The sequence below is a fragment of the Corvus brachyrhynchos genome, unplaced genomic scaffold (genome assembly GCF_000691975.1).
Source record: "Corvus brachyrhynchos isolate BGI_N302 unplaced genomic scaffold, ASM69197v1 scaffold44, whole genome shotgun sequence".
In the NCBI taxonomy this organism is placed as follows: Eukaryota; Metazoa; Chordata; class Aves; order Passeriformes; family Corvidae; genus Corvus; species Corvus brachyrhynchos.
This window is the reverse complement of record NW_008238359.1, coordinates 1,572,753-1,584,578: the sequence shown is the minus strand read 5'-3', so window position 1 is coordinate 1,584,578 and position 11,826 is coordinate 1,572,753. Positions and strand designations below refer to the sequence as shown.

Sequence of the window (11,826 nt, the reverse complement as noted above, 5' to 3'; positions counted from 1 at the left end):
TGCTGGGTTTTTTTGTGAAATCCTCCTTCTGCCTGCCCTAACACTATCCTCTTATTTTTCCATGGTCCTGGAGGAATTCGGGGTGGCCCTTCAAGAGGCCGGGGTCAGCCTCCAAATGCAAGAGCTGTTAGGATTAAGTGGGTTCATATCATAAGATACCAACCCTGTTTTATCTGCTGAGACTCCTGTTGACTCCTGAGGTTGTTTTGCCTGAACAGGGACTGTAAAATTAAGTGGAGACTCTGCTCTGCCCTTTCAGGGTGCCTTTGGTGCAATCACCATCACACCCCTCAGGGCAGTATCAGGCAGTGCTGGGAGACATCAGCCCTGTAATAGTCCTGATGAGAGGAGGACAGACACTCCCTGACTCACTGGCTGCACATGCAGAAAGTTATATTAATTTTTCAGCTCGGGATTCTGAGTCACAGGGGCCGTTTGCTGCCCATCTACTGCTCTCCTCGCTGGATGTTATTCGGTGCATGGGATACTCTGTGCTCTAAAGGGCATCATCTGGCTGAGCTGAAGTCACTCGTATAGGTCAAAGCAGAGTTAGACTAAAGGGCACATAAAAAGGTAGATTCAGATTAGGCATTAGGAGGAAACATTTTACTGTGAGGTTAGTGAGACACTATCACAGGCTGCCCAGAGAAACTGTGGATGCACCATCCCTGGAAGCCAGGTTGGATGGGGCTTTGAACAGCCTGGTATAGTGGCAGGTGTCCATGTCCTGCCCCCATGGCAGGTGGGTTGGAACGAGATAATCTAAAAGGTCTCTTGCAACCCAAACCATTCTATGATTTTATATGTTAGGTGTTGCATAGACATAAAGTAAAAGTCATTGCATCCTCAAACAGCCTGGATGGACAAAAGAAGTGGAGTGTCCAGGAAGTAAAGTGCTTTGCTCCATGACAAGTTCCCACCCGGTAAACAGCAGAGCCAGAAACAGACAGAATTTCCTCTGTGAGGAGCAGTGCTAACAAAAGCCTAATTTACAATGACGAAATTCCAAACAATAAGATTTCTAGATGGTCAGTAGGGCATAGCCCCTCCTAAGAAGACTTTCCTGCACGTGGGGTATCCATTACAGCTTTCTCACCCCACCTGAGATGTCCAACAGGAGCTGGCATCGTGCTGCAGATTTCTCCCATGCTCACCTGTGTCTTTTCAGGAAGTGTCCAGGAACTTTGTTTCCTTGTTACAGCTCAAATTTGAAGTGAACTTGATCATCAAACTACTGTGATTAGGTGACACATCTAAAGGGACAGGCAGAGTGGCCACACAAGCCTTGTTTCCTATGGAAATCAGCCTAGATGAGAAAGCCAGCTTTAATCAGGTCCTTAATTTATTCCAGCATTAACAAGTTGCTCTGTTCCTACCCTTCTTTGCAGTAGAGACACCCACACAAAGAAAGGGGTCAGCTGTTGATATTTGTCATTTGCTCTCAGCTACACTTAAGAAATCAGTAGTTTCTGGAGACAAGTCTCATTTCCCCGGCTGATGTCAACATCACAGTTGCACCTGAAAAGCTTGACTTTCATTCCAGCCCTTTTTACTTAATATCTTCCCTGCCTGCTCAGCTCAGGGCTGGGAGGACAGGACCTAGTTTGTTACTCTAAACAGTAGTCTGCCCTGAGAGAAAAACAGATAAGACAGGGCATTGGGGCAGATCCAGAGGGTTTTTTCTAAGACCAATAAGGCTGACCTAACAGCTTTCACCCTCTGTTACCCACCACCCTAGCTCGTATTGGTACAATTAAACAGAATCAACTGCAGCCCTGATTTACTTCATCATTTGTCCAAGATCTTAGAGGATTTTTTCCTGCCTTAATGATTCTATGAATCTCTGACTCTATAAGGACCTGCTCCATCACCCACAAGCACTGGGGGCATCAGCAGGCAAAGCTTCCCCTGTCTTGTGCTGGAGAAGAGCAATACCTTCCATGGGAGGGATGGTGTCCTTGAAGAATACCTGCTCTGAGAGCCCTCCCTGGCAAGGCAGCAGATTGGGATGAGCTGCTCGTTAATTGTTTATAAGTCTCTGTGCACCGCTTTAAGGAATTACATAAAAGATCCAATAGTTCCTGCTGTGGATCTTGATCCCTGGGCAGACTGTGTCTGGGCACCCCAAGTCCTCTGAGAGAGCTGGTAGCTCTCAAATCCTGCAGAAATGAAAGGAAATCCTAAAGGACTGGTGGAGAGTTTTGTCACTTTTTTTTGAATCAGGGATGCAGCAGTAGCACCACCAGCCTGGCCTGGGGTGTTTGGGAGGTGTATCACTAACATCATGGAGAACTCATGGGGACTTTCAGTAGACTTGGCTTGAGGAAGGCTCTTACACAGAAATTACAGATGAAATGACCACTCCTTTATTTCTCCAGACCAAAACCTTCTGTGGGCTGTAGGAGAGACAAACCGTGTGTGTGTGTGAGGCCTCTGGAGTTCATCTCAGCCTAGGGTAAATCTGCTGGCCTTGGTGGCACTGATCCAGCAAAGCTGAGGGATGAGAGGAAACAGGACAGAAATAGCTGGGGTATCACAACGTAACAGCAACCTCCACTGATGCTGGGAAACACCCAAAGGCTCAGACGTGGGAGGCAGCACTTTGATGCACTCCAGCTGGGCTTGCAGAGCTCCTTCCACCTCACCACAGCACACACGTGCTAGACTCCTCTGTCCCAGTGCAGGAGGTCTGCCTCTCCCCAAAAGCCTCAGCCAGGGAAGGGGACCCTACCTCTGGTGATGAGAGGTGGTGTGGTTTGTGGGTGCTCCCCCTTCCCTTCCAGCCCCACTGTTACTGTGAAGCTGTTGGAGCCCACAGCTCAGTGGGAGCTTTGCCTAGGCTGGGAACTCGATGCCACCAAGAGGCAAAGCATTTTCTTCTCCCAGCCTCTCCTGTTGGCATGAATTCAAACTCCTGTACACCAACACACACCAGGCACATGGAAAACTGACTTACAAAGCAAGCCTGACCCCAACAAAAGCATGGGTCAGCTCTGGAAATCACAGGAATCCACACACAAACCCCAGCTTTTCTAGCAGAGATCTAGCTGATCAATATCTTTGTGGCAACTCCCTAATGGCTTTCAGGAAAGCTGATACAGAACCTGCAAGAAATCCCATTAAGCTCCTCTCTGTATCTGCTGGAATAAAAATATTTTCAATGAAAAAAGAAGAGAACAGGTTTTGTTGTATTTCCCTCGACCTGCATGACACATGGCACTCGTACTAAAACGATGAGCTGACACTTTATCTTCTCCAAGGCAACTAAGAAGTGCAGCAAGGCCAGTATCTCAGAAGAATTGTTTCAAGGAGGATCTCAGGGCATGAACAACTTTTTAGTGAGGTAAGCTCCACATAAAATAGCACTGGATCCAGTCTGTATAGTAGTACATATATACATAGTAGATGGGCTCCCCATCTACTATAGTTCTCTGACAGACGATGCCTAAGGAGCAGTATAAAAGCAGATGTAGTGGCATTACTCTGCAACATTCCCCCAGAAACTAGTAATTCGCAGCTCAAGAACTTCTAGAGCCAAAAAATTGTAGGGGTTTTTTTAATAGACATGTTTATAGTTTTTTAGAGGCTTTTTGTAAATGAAACTTGTCTGAGTGCTTTTTTTTAACCCAATACTTTGAGAATCCATGAGGTTCTGCCATAAGGAGCAGCACAGATGCCAGATTGTGCAAACTCTTTTTATCTTTGAGCCTGGTCTCTATAAGCTTTATTTGATGCTCCCTAATTTTTGTATTTCAAAGGAAAATTATGGAAAATCTTCCTTTTGCATTCCCCATGCAAACATGATCTTTCAGGACCTATAACATACCTTATTCCCATCTCTTCTCAGCTTGGAGCCTTTGTCTAAACAATCATTCCTCCTGTGGAGGGTGTTTCAAACCTCTGACCATCTTTCCTTTCTCAGAATTCTCTGTGGTGGAACCATTTTTGTTTTAGATTACTTGAAATGAGATAAATCAGCAGAGGAGTGGAATTTGCTCTCTGGACAATGGCAGATATGAGGAGGAACACAGAAGGGCTTGGTCCCAATATTTGGGTCCTGGTCTCAAACTAGCACAGCCCAGAGCACCTTTCCCCTGTGCCCTGGCATTTTGGGCAGGTGAGTCCTGCTCAGGTTAAAGGTGTTTCATAGCTGCAACCTGCAAGCCTTACGAGACTAAATCTAAGTGATCAGTGCCAGGTTAGATGGGACTTTGAGCAACCTGGTCTAGTAGAAGTCATCCCTGCCCACGGCAGGGTGGGTAGAAATGAGTTAAAGTCCCTTCCAACCCAAACCATTCCATGATTCTACAATATTCCTAAAAGTCTTTACATTTACATGGAGACATTGACGGCTACCATGATCCCAGATTTATCTTCCCATTTCCAAAGTCAGGAACAGCTGAAGAGAGTGGCTTTGTCTGATGGGGTGAAGCCCCTTCCAAGCACAGCTCCCACTGTACAAGCCAGTGTCAGATGGGAAGAGAGGACAAAGCCAGGATTCACAGAGGCTCCACTCTCCCAGCACTCCACATAACATCAGGCATATCCTTCCTTCCTCCATACCCATAAAGGTGGAGACCAGGCTGGTTGTGCAGCAACAGCAGCAGTGTAAACCTTCCCCCCCAGGCACCTGCCAGTCAACCTACAGTGTAAGTTTTAACTCCTTTCATGCACATGAAACTGTGTTCAGGTCATCTGCACCCCGGGCAAATGCTGTGTCATTACACCAGGTTAAATGCAGCAAAGGGGATGGCAGCAGCTGAACCAACATCCTGAGAAAGGCATTTGCTGGGAATGCAGTCCAAGAAGAGCTCAATGATTTTCTGTGACCACTCTGAGGTTGACAGTGGGACTAAGTTCTCAGTTTTTAGATTCCACCTGGGCTGAGGTAGAAGCTGCTACCTAGCTGCTCAGGCTGGGCAGGTCTGGGGGGGACTCATCCAACACTGCCAAGAAATGAAGGAGTCCACAGAGATTTCTGGCTATGGATTTCTAACTTTTCTATTTTCATTTGGCACTCAATCTACTTAAAATGCCTGTTTTTCATTGGATTGTCGTGTTTTGCACTCCCTTTGTGCAGCTGGGCACAACTGCGCTCTGTTCTCTACTAGTGTCTGACTAGGAGAGCTGTATATTGCATACTAGGACAACTTTCTCTACAGACGGGGTGGTCAAGCAGTGGAACAGGCTGCCCAGGGAAGTAGTGGAGTCATCATCCCTAGAGGTATTTAAAGGATGTGTAAATGTGGCACTTGGGTACACGGTTTAGTGGTGGACTTGGCAGTGCTGAGCTGAGGGTTGGACTTGGTGACCTCAGAGGGCTTTTCCAACCATTGTGTTTCTACAGTTCAGAGCAGGGGCTCCGTGCACAGCTCCAGGCACAGCAGGGTTTGGGAGGGTCTACTGGGGTTGGACAGACAGCATAAACATGGACCCTACTGGGGCAGTGCTGTCCTGATAAGCTTTCTGCCTCTACCTAGCACATGACTGGGGGACTAGAAAGTCACAAACATGTAAGTTCATCCCACAGCAGTTCTCCTTGGACATTGCCTAGCAGAGAGGAGGGTTTCACAGTGCAAAGCCATCTTACATGCCGTCTCCACATCCTGCCAAACCCTTGGTACAGTGACACTTGTCCCACTCTGCTTTGGGAGCACAAAAACACTGGCTCTGCTCCAAGGGAACAATAACCCCCCCTGTTTTTCCTCTCACCCTCAAAAGGGACTGGGAGAGCCGATGTGACAGTGACTGCAGCCAGCTACCGACAGCATGGTCTTGATGTGGACAACCAAAAATGTGCCCAGGACTGAGTGCCTGCAGCCACCTATCCTGTCAGCCCCTTTCTGCCAGGCTTGGAAGCTGTTCTCTGCAGCTCCAGGAGAGGCTTTGAAAAAAACTATTAGCTGACAATGCCTTCATTAATCACAGCATAATCCTTTCCATGGCAACCCAAGGATTGCGAAGTCACAAGTTAGCAAGCGTAAGACAGAAACACTGTAGAGCAGCCCTCAGCCCGGGGAAACTTAACAGTTAGGGAGATGAATTGGCTGCTCTGAGGAGGGAAAAGGAGTTAGAAATAATATTGCCTTGAAAACAGGGTCATCCCTGGACAGGATTCAGATCCCATAAATGCCTCTCCATGGGGATATCCTGTAGCTTCATGAAGTTACTCCAGTCTTACCCCAAACAGCCCTAGAAGAGACTTTGGCCCTACATCTTAGTTTTACAGAGGATCAAAGCTTCAAACAGGTCAGGGAGAGAAGAGGGACAGTTTGTCACCAGGCCATCACCACAAAGTTAAACACAATTTAGATATACATATTTGGGAATTGTAAGGGCTCAGACATCGCAAAGCCACAGGTAAAAACAATTTTGACCATCAATGAACAAGAGGGAAGTGCTGTCTTGGCTTTTTTACCCTTGTTTGTCCCTCTTTGGTTGTCCCTGGGACAGTTTAGGCACAGGGTAGGGAGCAGACTTCAGAGGGTCTCACAGGGATGCAGGTTTCGACTGAAGCTTTGACAAAGCTCAGTCAAAGCTGCAAAACCATTCCACAGCTTCACATTACCAGTGTTGGGAGTTTGCAGTCCCTCACCTCATGGGAAGAGTAAGACCCATAGCATCCTACAGTGGAGGATGGGAGAGGAGTCGGCTTGCAACAACCCTGTCCTTGCCATCTTTATGTAATGCATAGGTTAACCCCACAGAGTTGATTCTTGGACATGCTTTTGCCCAGACTATAGAGAGAAGCACTCACACCACCACCACAGCCTAGGGCTGTGAGAAAATCATTTCTAGCTTCTACCACCTCCTTCTGCAGGGGAGACTTAACAGCAAGGGGTGACCAGGCAATCTTAGACCCACTGGCGTGTTGCCTTTCAAACTCCCCCTCCGTGTTGCCTACATGACAGGTCCTCCACCATACACCCCAGTCTTCCCAGAGACACCAAGATATCTCTGTTCCACTTTCCTTCGGATAATGTAATTGTAAATATCCTAGGAAACCCTGGGACTTTCCTTTGGGACTGTGCTCAGCTGGTCCAGCACAGCCCATATACATCATACTCCCAAATCAGGCAGCAAAATGCAAACTGCTTTGTGGGAATTGCCTATGCCATATCAAGTCTCAGTCCTTTCCCAGGGATGGTCCTAATAATTTAAATAGTCTGGAAGGCCCTGGGTACTGCTTACCAGCACTGGTGTGACCCAGGGGACACCCCCCAAAACCAGCCTGGGCACAATCTGTGCTATGCTGCAGCCAAGGAAATCTCCTGCTGCTCCCCGAAGAGCAGCAGTCACCTGAGAGCAGGTTGTGCTTTCTCCACCTAAATGGTGTATTTGGAGCTGCATGAAAGCAGGAAGAGGGTGAGGTGGACTGGGAAGACACCTGGGGTCTTGTGGCACTGTCAGTGGATCCATGCACCAGGGACATGCCCCAAAGCCTCTCCCCATGTTTAAGCACTTCCAGAGGTATCCCTGAATGTGAAAGGGTTGTGGAGCAAAGGGGTGGAGGGCTGCACAACACAGCACAGGAGGGCAATGCCCTCCACCCTTCACTCCAGCTCAATGCTAGGTGACCCCAGACAAATTAAGCAGCAGCTAGAAATTACCGAGCCACTAATCCATGCTGAAGGAGCCGAGCTGGCTCGGGGCTGCTGGGCACTGAGGGCAGGTCTGCGGTCGTGTCGTCTCCCCCCTCCCATCGAGCGCAGCCTCTTCCCCAGGTTTGATCCGGCTCCCCGCCCGCAGCCCCGGCGGAGGCACCTCCATCCATCCCACCCATCGCACCTCACCGCGCCCCACCGCATCCCAGAGCGCTCCCACGGCCAGGGACGGCGGCGGCGGGGACGGGGCACGGGTGCCTAGCGCAGAGCCGTGCTGCCTCCAGCACCAAGCGAGGGCAGCGCCGGCCCCGGCTGAGCCTCTTAGCGGGGGAGGAGCCGGGCTACAGCCAGCCCCTGGTATGGGAGTGGGTGTGGTGTGGGGGTGTGAGTGTGTGTGGGTGTGCGTGTGGTCCCTCCATCGCGGGAACCGCAAGCGCCGCGCTCCCGCAGCAGCCCCACTCTCCAAGGATGCGTCCTCCTGCATCCCTGGAGGCTGCCCCGGGTTATGTTATCATAAAATCGTAGAATGAACTGGGTTGGAAGGGACCTTACGGATCACCTAGTTCCAAACCCCTGCCATAGGCAGGAACACCTTCCACTAGACCAGGGTGCTCAAAGCCCCATCCAGCCTGGCCTTGAACACTTCCAGGGATGGGCATCCACAGCTTCTCTGGGCAAACAACCTCTTCCAGTGCCACACCATGCTCACAGTAAAAAAATTTATTCCTGATATCTAATCTAAGTCTCCCTTCTTTAAGTTTAAAACCATACCCCCTTTTTCCTATCTGCTCATGTAAAATGTTTTCATGGCACCCATGAAGATCCCTGCTACAGGTTTATCTGCAGTTCCAAGTCCTTGTTGTATGGAGCCCTGACGGATTCTTGGGCTAAAGGGTGGCTGGAAGGGTACTCCTGCCCTGAGGTCTCTGGCCTGTGCAAGGGACTGTATTGAGGTCCTGTGGGGTGAGGCCAGGAGCTGACAGGCATCATGGTTTGAATGCACCAGCCTTGTGCACTTGTAAATGTGAAAACTGGGACAGGAAAACACTTGAGGACCAGGAAACTCAGAGCTGAGATTTTGCCTAGAAGCTTAACTCTGACCTGGTGACTCCCTGCCCAAATCTGGGCTAGTGTCTTTTTTCCTTCCTGCTTTTGGATTAGATTTTAATTGAGCTACGAAACATTACTGAGGTTTCTTACTTAGGTATAAAGCTTGTCATTTGAGCTACTGAAAGCTGCAAAATACACCTTTTCATTTGCAGTGTTATCGTAAAATTTGTTTCTAAGCTCCACTTAGGAATGAGGGAGCTGGAAATCCTCCTGTTGAATGCGTTTTTTTGGTGATGCTGCAAAAGTAAGGAGCAATAAGAGGGAGCCTCCTTGCTTCAAAGCTAACCAGGAACTCTGCTCAAAGTGTAGAAGTCACAGGTCCCTTCCCCAGCCCTTAGAAATGCCCTGCTGCTGTCCAGTCCTCAGCCATGAACAGACTCAAGCTGACCTTGAGCTCAAGACAGATGATTTGTGACCACCATGCCCAGTTTCACTCAAGCCCTCCTCACTGTGTCAATATAGTTGGTGTGGATGTGAGGGCAGATCCTGGCTGTGTCTGGGCTTTGCTCTGGACTGCATCTGATGCGCTTGGAAGGGCTTGGGCAGCCTTTCCTTGGGCCCAACATGACCCATGCATGTGTGGAAAGGCAGTGAGGGAGGCTCTGCCAGGAACGCAGGTACTTCCTGACTGCACCACTGGGTTTGGAGGTGGGATTTGAAGACTGCAAGGAGCCTTCAGACAACTGCTCAGAACAGACTCCAGTGGCCAATCCCTTGGTATTAACCTGGGCTATTGGACAAGGATGTGGCAGCACCTGAACAGTTCTGAGGGACAGGCAATGAACCTGCCCCATTGCTGAAGGCCCTTCTGCCTCTGCAGCCCTTCCTGCTGGAAATCCCTTATCCTTTTGAGGGGCAGGAGGCTCATACGGTATGAGCCTCATATTCATATGTATGCAGGCATTAAGGTGGGAAGATGGTGCCTATGGGGGATCTAGCTGCAAGAAGAAATACTTCAGCATCAACTTTCAGCCATAGGATGGATGTCTGTTCCTTCATGAAGATGCACTTTCAGGTCAAAGGCAGACCCCGAACTGCCAATTTACCATAGAATCATAGAACCATAGAACCATAGAATGGCCTGAGTTGGAAGGGACCTTACAGATCGCCTAGTTCCAAACCCCTGCCATGGGCAGCGACACCTTCCACTAGACCAGGTTGCTCAGAGCCCCACCCAACCTGGCCTTGAACGCTTCCAGGGATGGGACATCCCCAACTGCTCTGGGCAACCTGTGCCAGTGCCTCACCATGCTCACAGTAAAGCATTTCTTCCAGGTATCTCATCTAACCCCACCCTTTCACTTCAAAGCCATTCCCCACTTGTTCTATCAAAACATGCCCTTACAAAAAGTCCTTAAAAAAAGTCCCCTACAAAAACTGATATGAAACTATATGAAATTAATGCTGTGAACAGAAATCCCTGGCAAATGACTCTGCTGTAGGGATGAGGAGATGCTGCAGGACCCTTGGTGAGCCTGGGGTGGATCCTGCCTGGAGCTGTACACTGCTCTACTACTTGCTGCTGGTCTCCAAACATGCACAGTCTCCGCACATCTCCACACTCACGTGCTGCCCTCCCACACAAATTCCAGCATCCCTATCTCTGTGCTGGTGTGCACCATCAGCACAGACACAGGCAGGGCTGCAAATCAACCTACACTTTTCAGCCCACTGCCCCACTATCAGCAAAATCAAGGTGTGGATGTTGGTGGGAAAGCACAACCTCCATGCCTCCATGATAGTCTGTGGCTTACCCAGGCTTGCATAGACCTTTTTTATAAAATGTGCACCAAGCAAGACTCAGTAAAGCTGCCTGGTCTACACCAGAGCTCCTGTGCTATGTTCGGCCGCGTATGTGCCCAGCCGGGTCTGCTGCTCAGGACACCTTCCATGAGAGTATCAGGATGTTTGGAGAATTGAGGTGTTTGTGAGGCTTTTCCCCTAAGAAAGGTCCTTTTAAGGCTGGAGGGTCTGGGAAGATACCTTCACCCCACAATAGAAGGGCTTTTTCCAGATATCTGCTCCAGGCTCCTAAGGGTGGGCTGCAGAAGCACACAGCTCCTTCTTGCTGCAAAGCCTTTGAGCACAGGCAGCTGGTGGAGGGAAGCCGAGATGGAAGCGAGATCCCAGTGCCAGAGCTTTGGGTCTGTATGCTGCAGCAGCAAGACTGGAGATACCCATGGGCAGGGCCAGGCTTTTCAAATGCTCCGATGTGCATTGTGCAGGTTTGTTTTCTGAGGGAAAGCCATCCAAAACCCTCTTCCTCCTTCTACTTCGCCCATAAACTCTCCCCCCCCTCCTTTTGTTTTTTCAGCAATCTGCAGAGCTCTTTTCCAAGTCAGGTGAGGCTCAAAAACCCAAGTGCCCTGCACTGTGGTGACTCTGGGGTATAGGATGCAAAGGCTATTTATAGTCAGAGGAGGTTACCCATCCCTCCGTGGATTTTCTCTGTGAATGTGAGTGTAACCTTGTGTGAAAGCCTCATGCAGATCACCTTGTCTCAGTCTCAAAGTCTGCAGAGAAAATAATTAGAATGGAGTTTGGTGAATCAAGCAAATTCAAAAGGCTCTGCAGAGCCACCTTGTGCCCATCAAAAGCATTCTGGAAGAACAAAGCAGTTCAAAGGCAAGGAGTCTGAATAAAATATACACAATTTATTTATTTATAGGAGGTTTACAGCTGTACAATGTTGGCTTTCTGTTTGGACCATTCTCTGACCTTGTGCAGCATGACACGTCAGTGCCTTTGGAGATGAAGACAAGTCACAGCCTGTTTTAACAGGCAGATGTCAAAAAGAAATTAATTCCACAGAGTGTAATGCCAGGCTGCCTGCAACCATTGAAATGATTAACAAAAGAAATGTGAAATACATCAGACACATGTCCTACCCCACTCATGAGGGACCGGAAAGTGTTTTTCAAACCTGCCCTCCTCTAAAAAAAAAAAAAAAAAAAAAAATCAATCCTGAATATTTCTGTTTACTTCATTCAAAGAGAAAAGGCATCAACAATAGGAATGGCATTTCAATAATTCCCTTCCCTCATGTGCTCTACAAATAAGACAAAAAGAAGAGTAAGAAAGGTAATTTTTGTCATTTCATTTGAAATGTAGG

At 48.7% G+C, this 11,826-nt stretch overlaps 2 protein-coding genes across 5 annotated transcripts in view; both read right to left on the bottom strand.

Moving 5' to 3' along the window:
* Positions 1 to 7,905, bottom strand: part of MYO7A (myosin VIIA) — a 98,163-nt gene extending 90,258 nt beyond the window's left edge. For all 4 annotated transcript variants that reach the window (XM_017735947.1, XM_017735949.1, XM_017735948.1 and 1 more), the window contains exon 1: positions 7,822 to 7,905. The gene's annotated coding sequence lies outside the window, so the exon portion shown is untranslated. The remainder of the gene's footprint in view (positions 1 to 7,821) is intronic.
* Positions 7,906 to 11,347: 3,442 nt separating this feature from the next.
* The window catches only part of CAPN5 (calpain 5), a 37,666-nt gene continuing 37,187 nt past the window's right edge, over positions 11,348 to 11,826 (bottom strand). The window contains 1 exon segment of the mRNA XM_017735983.1: positions 11,348 to 11,826. This exon segment is cut by the window's right edge and continues 2,849 nt beyond it. The gene's annotated coding sequence lies outside the window, so the exon portion shown is untranslated.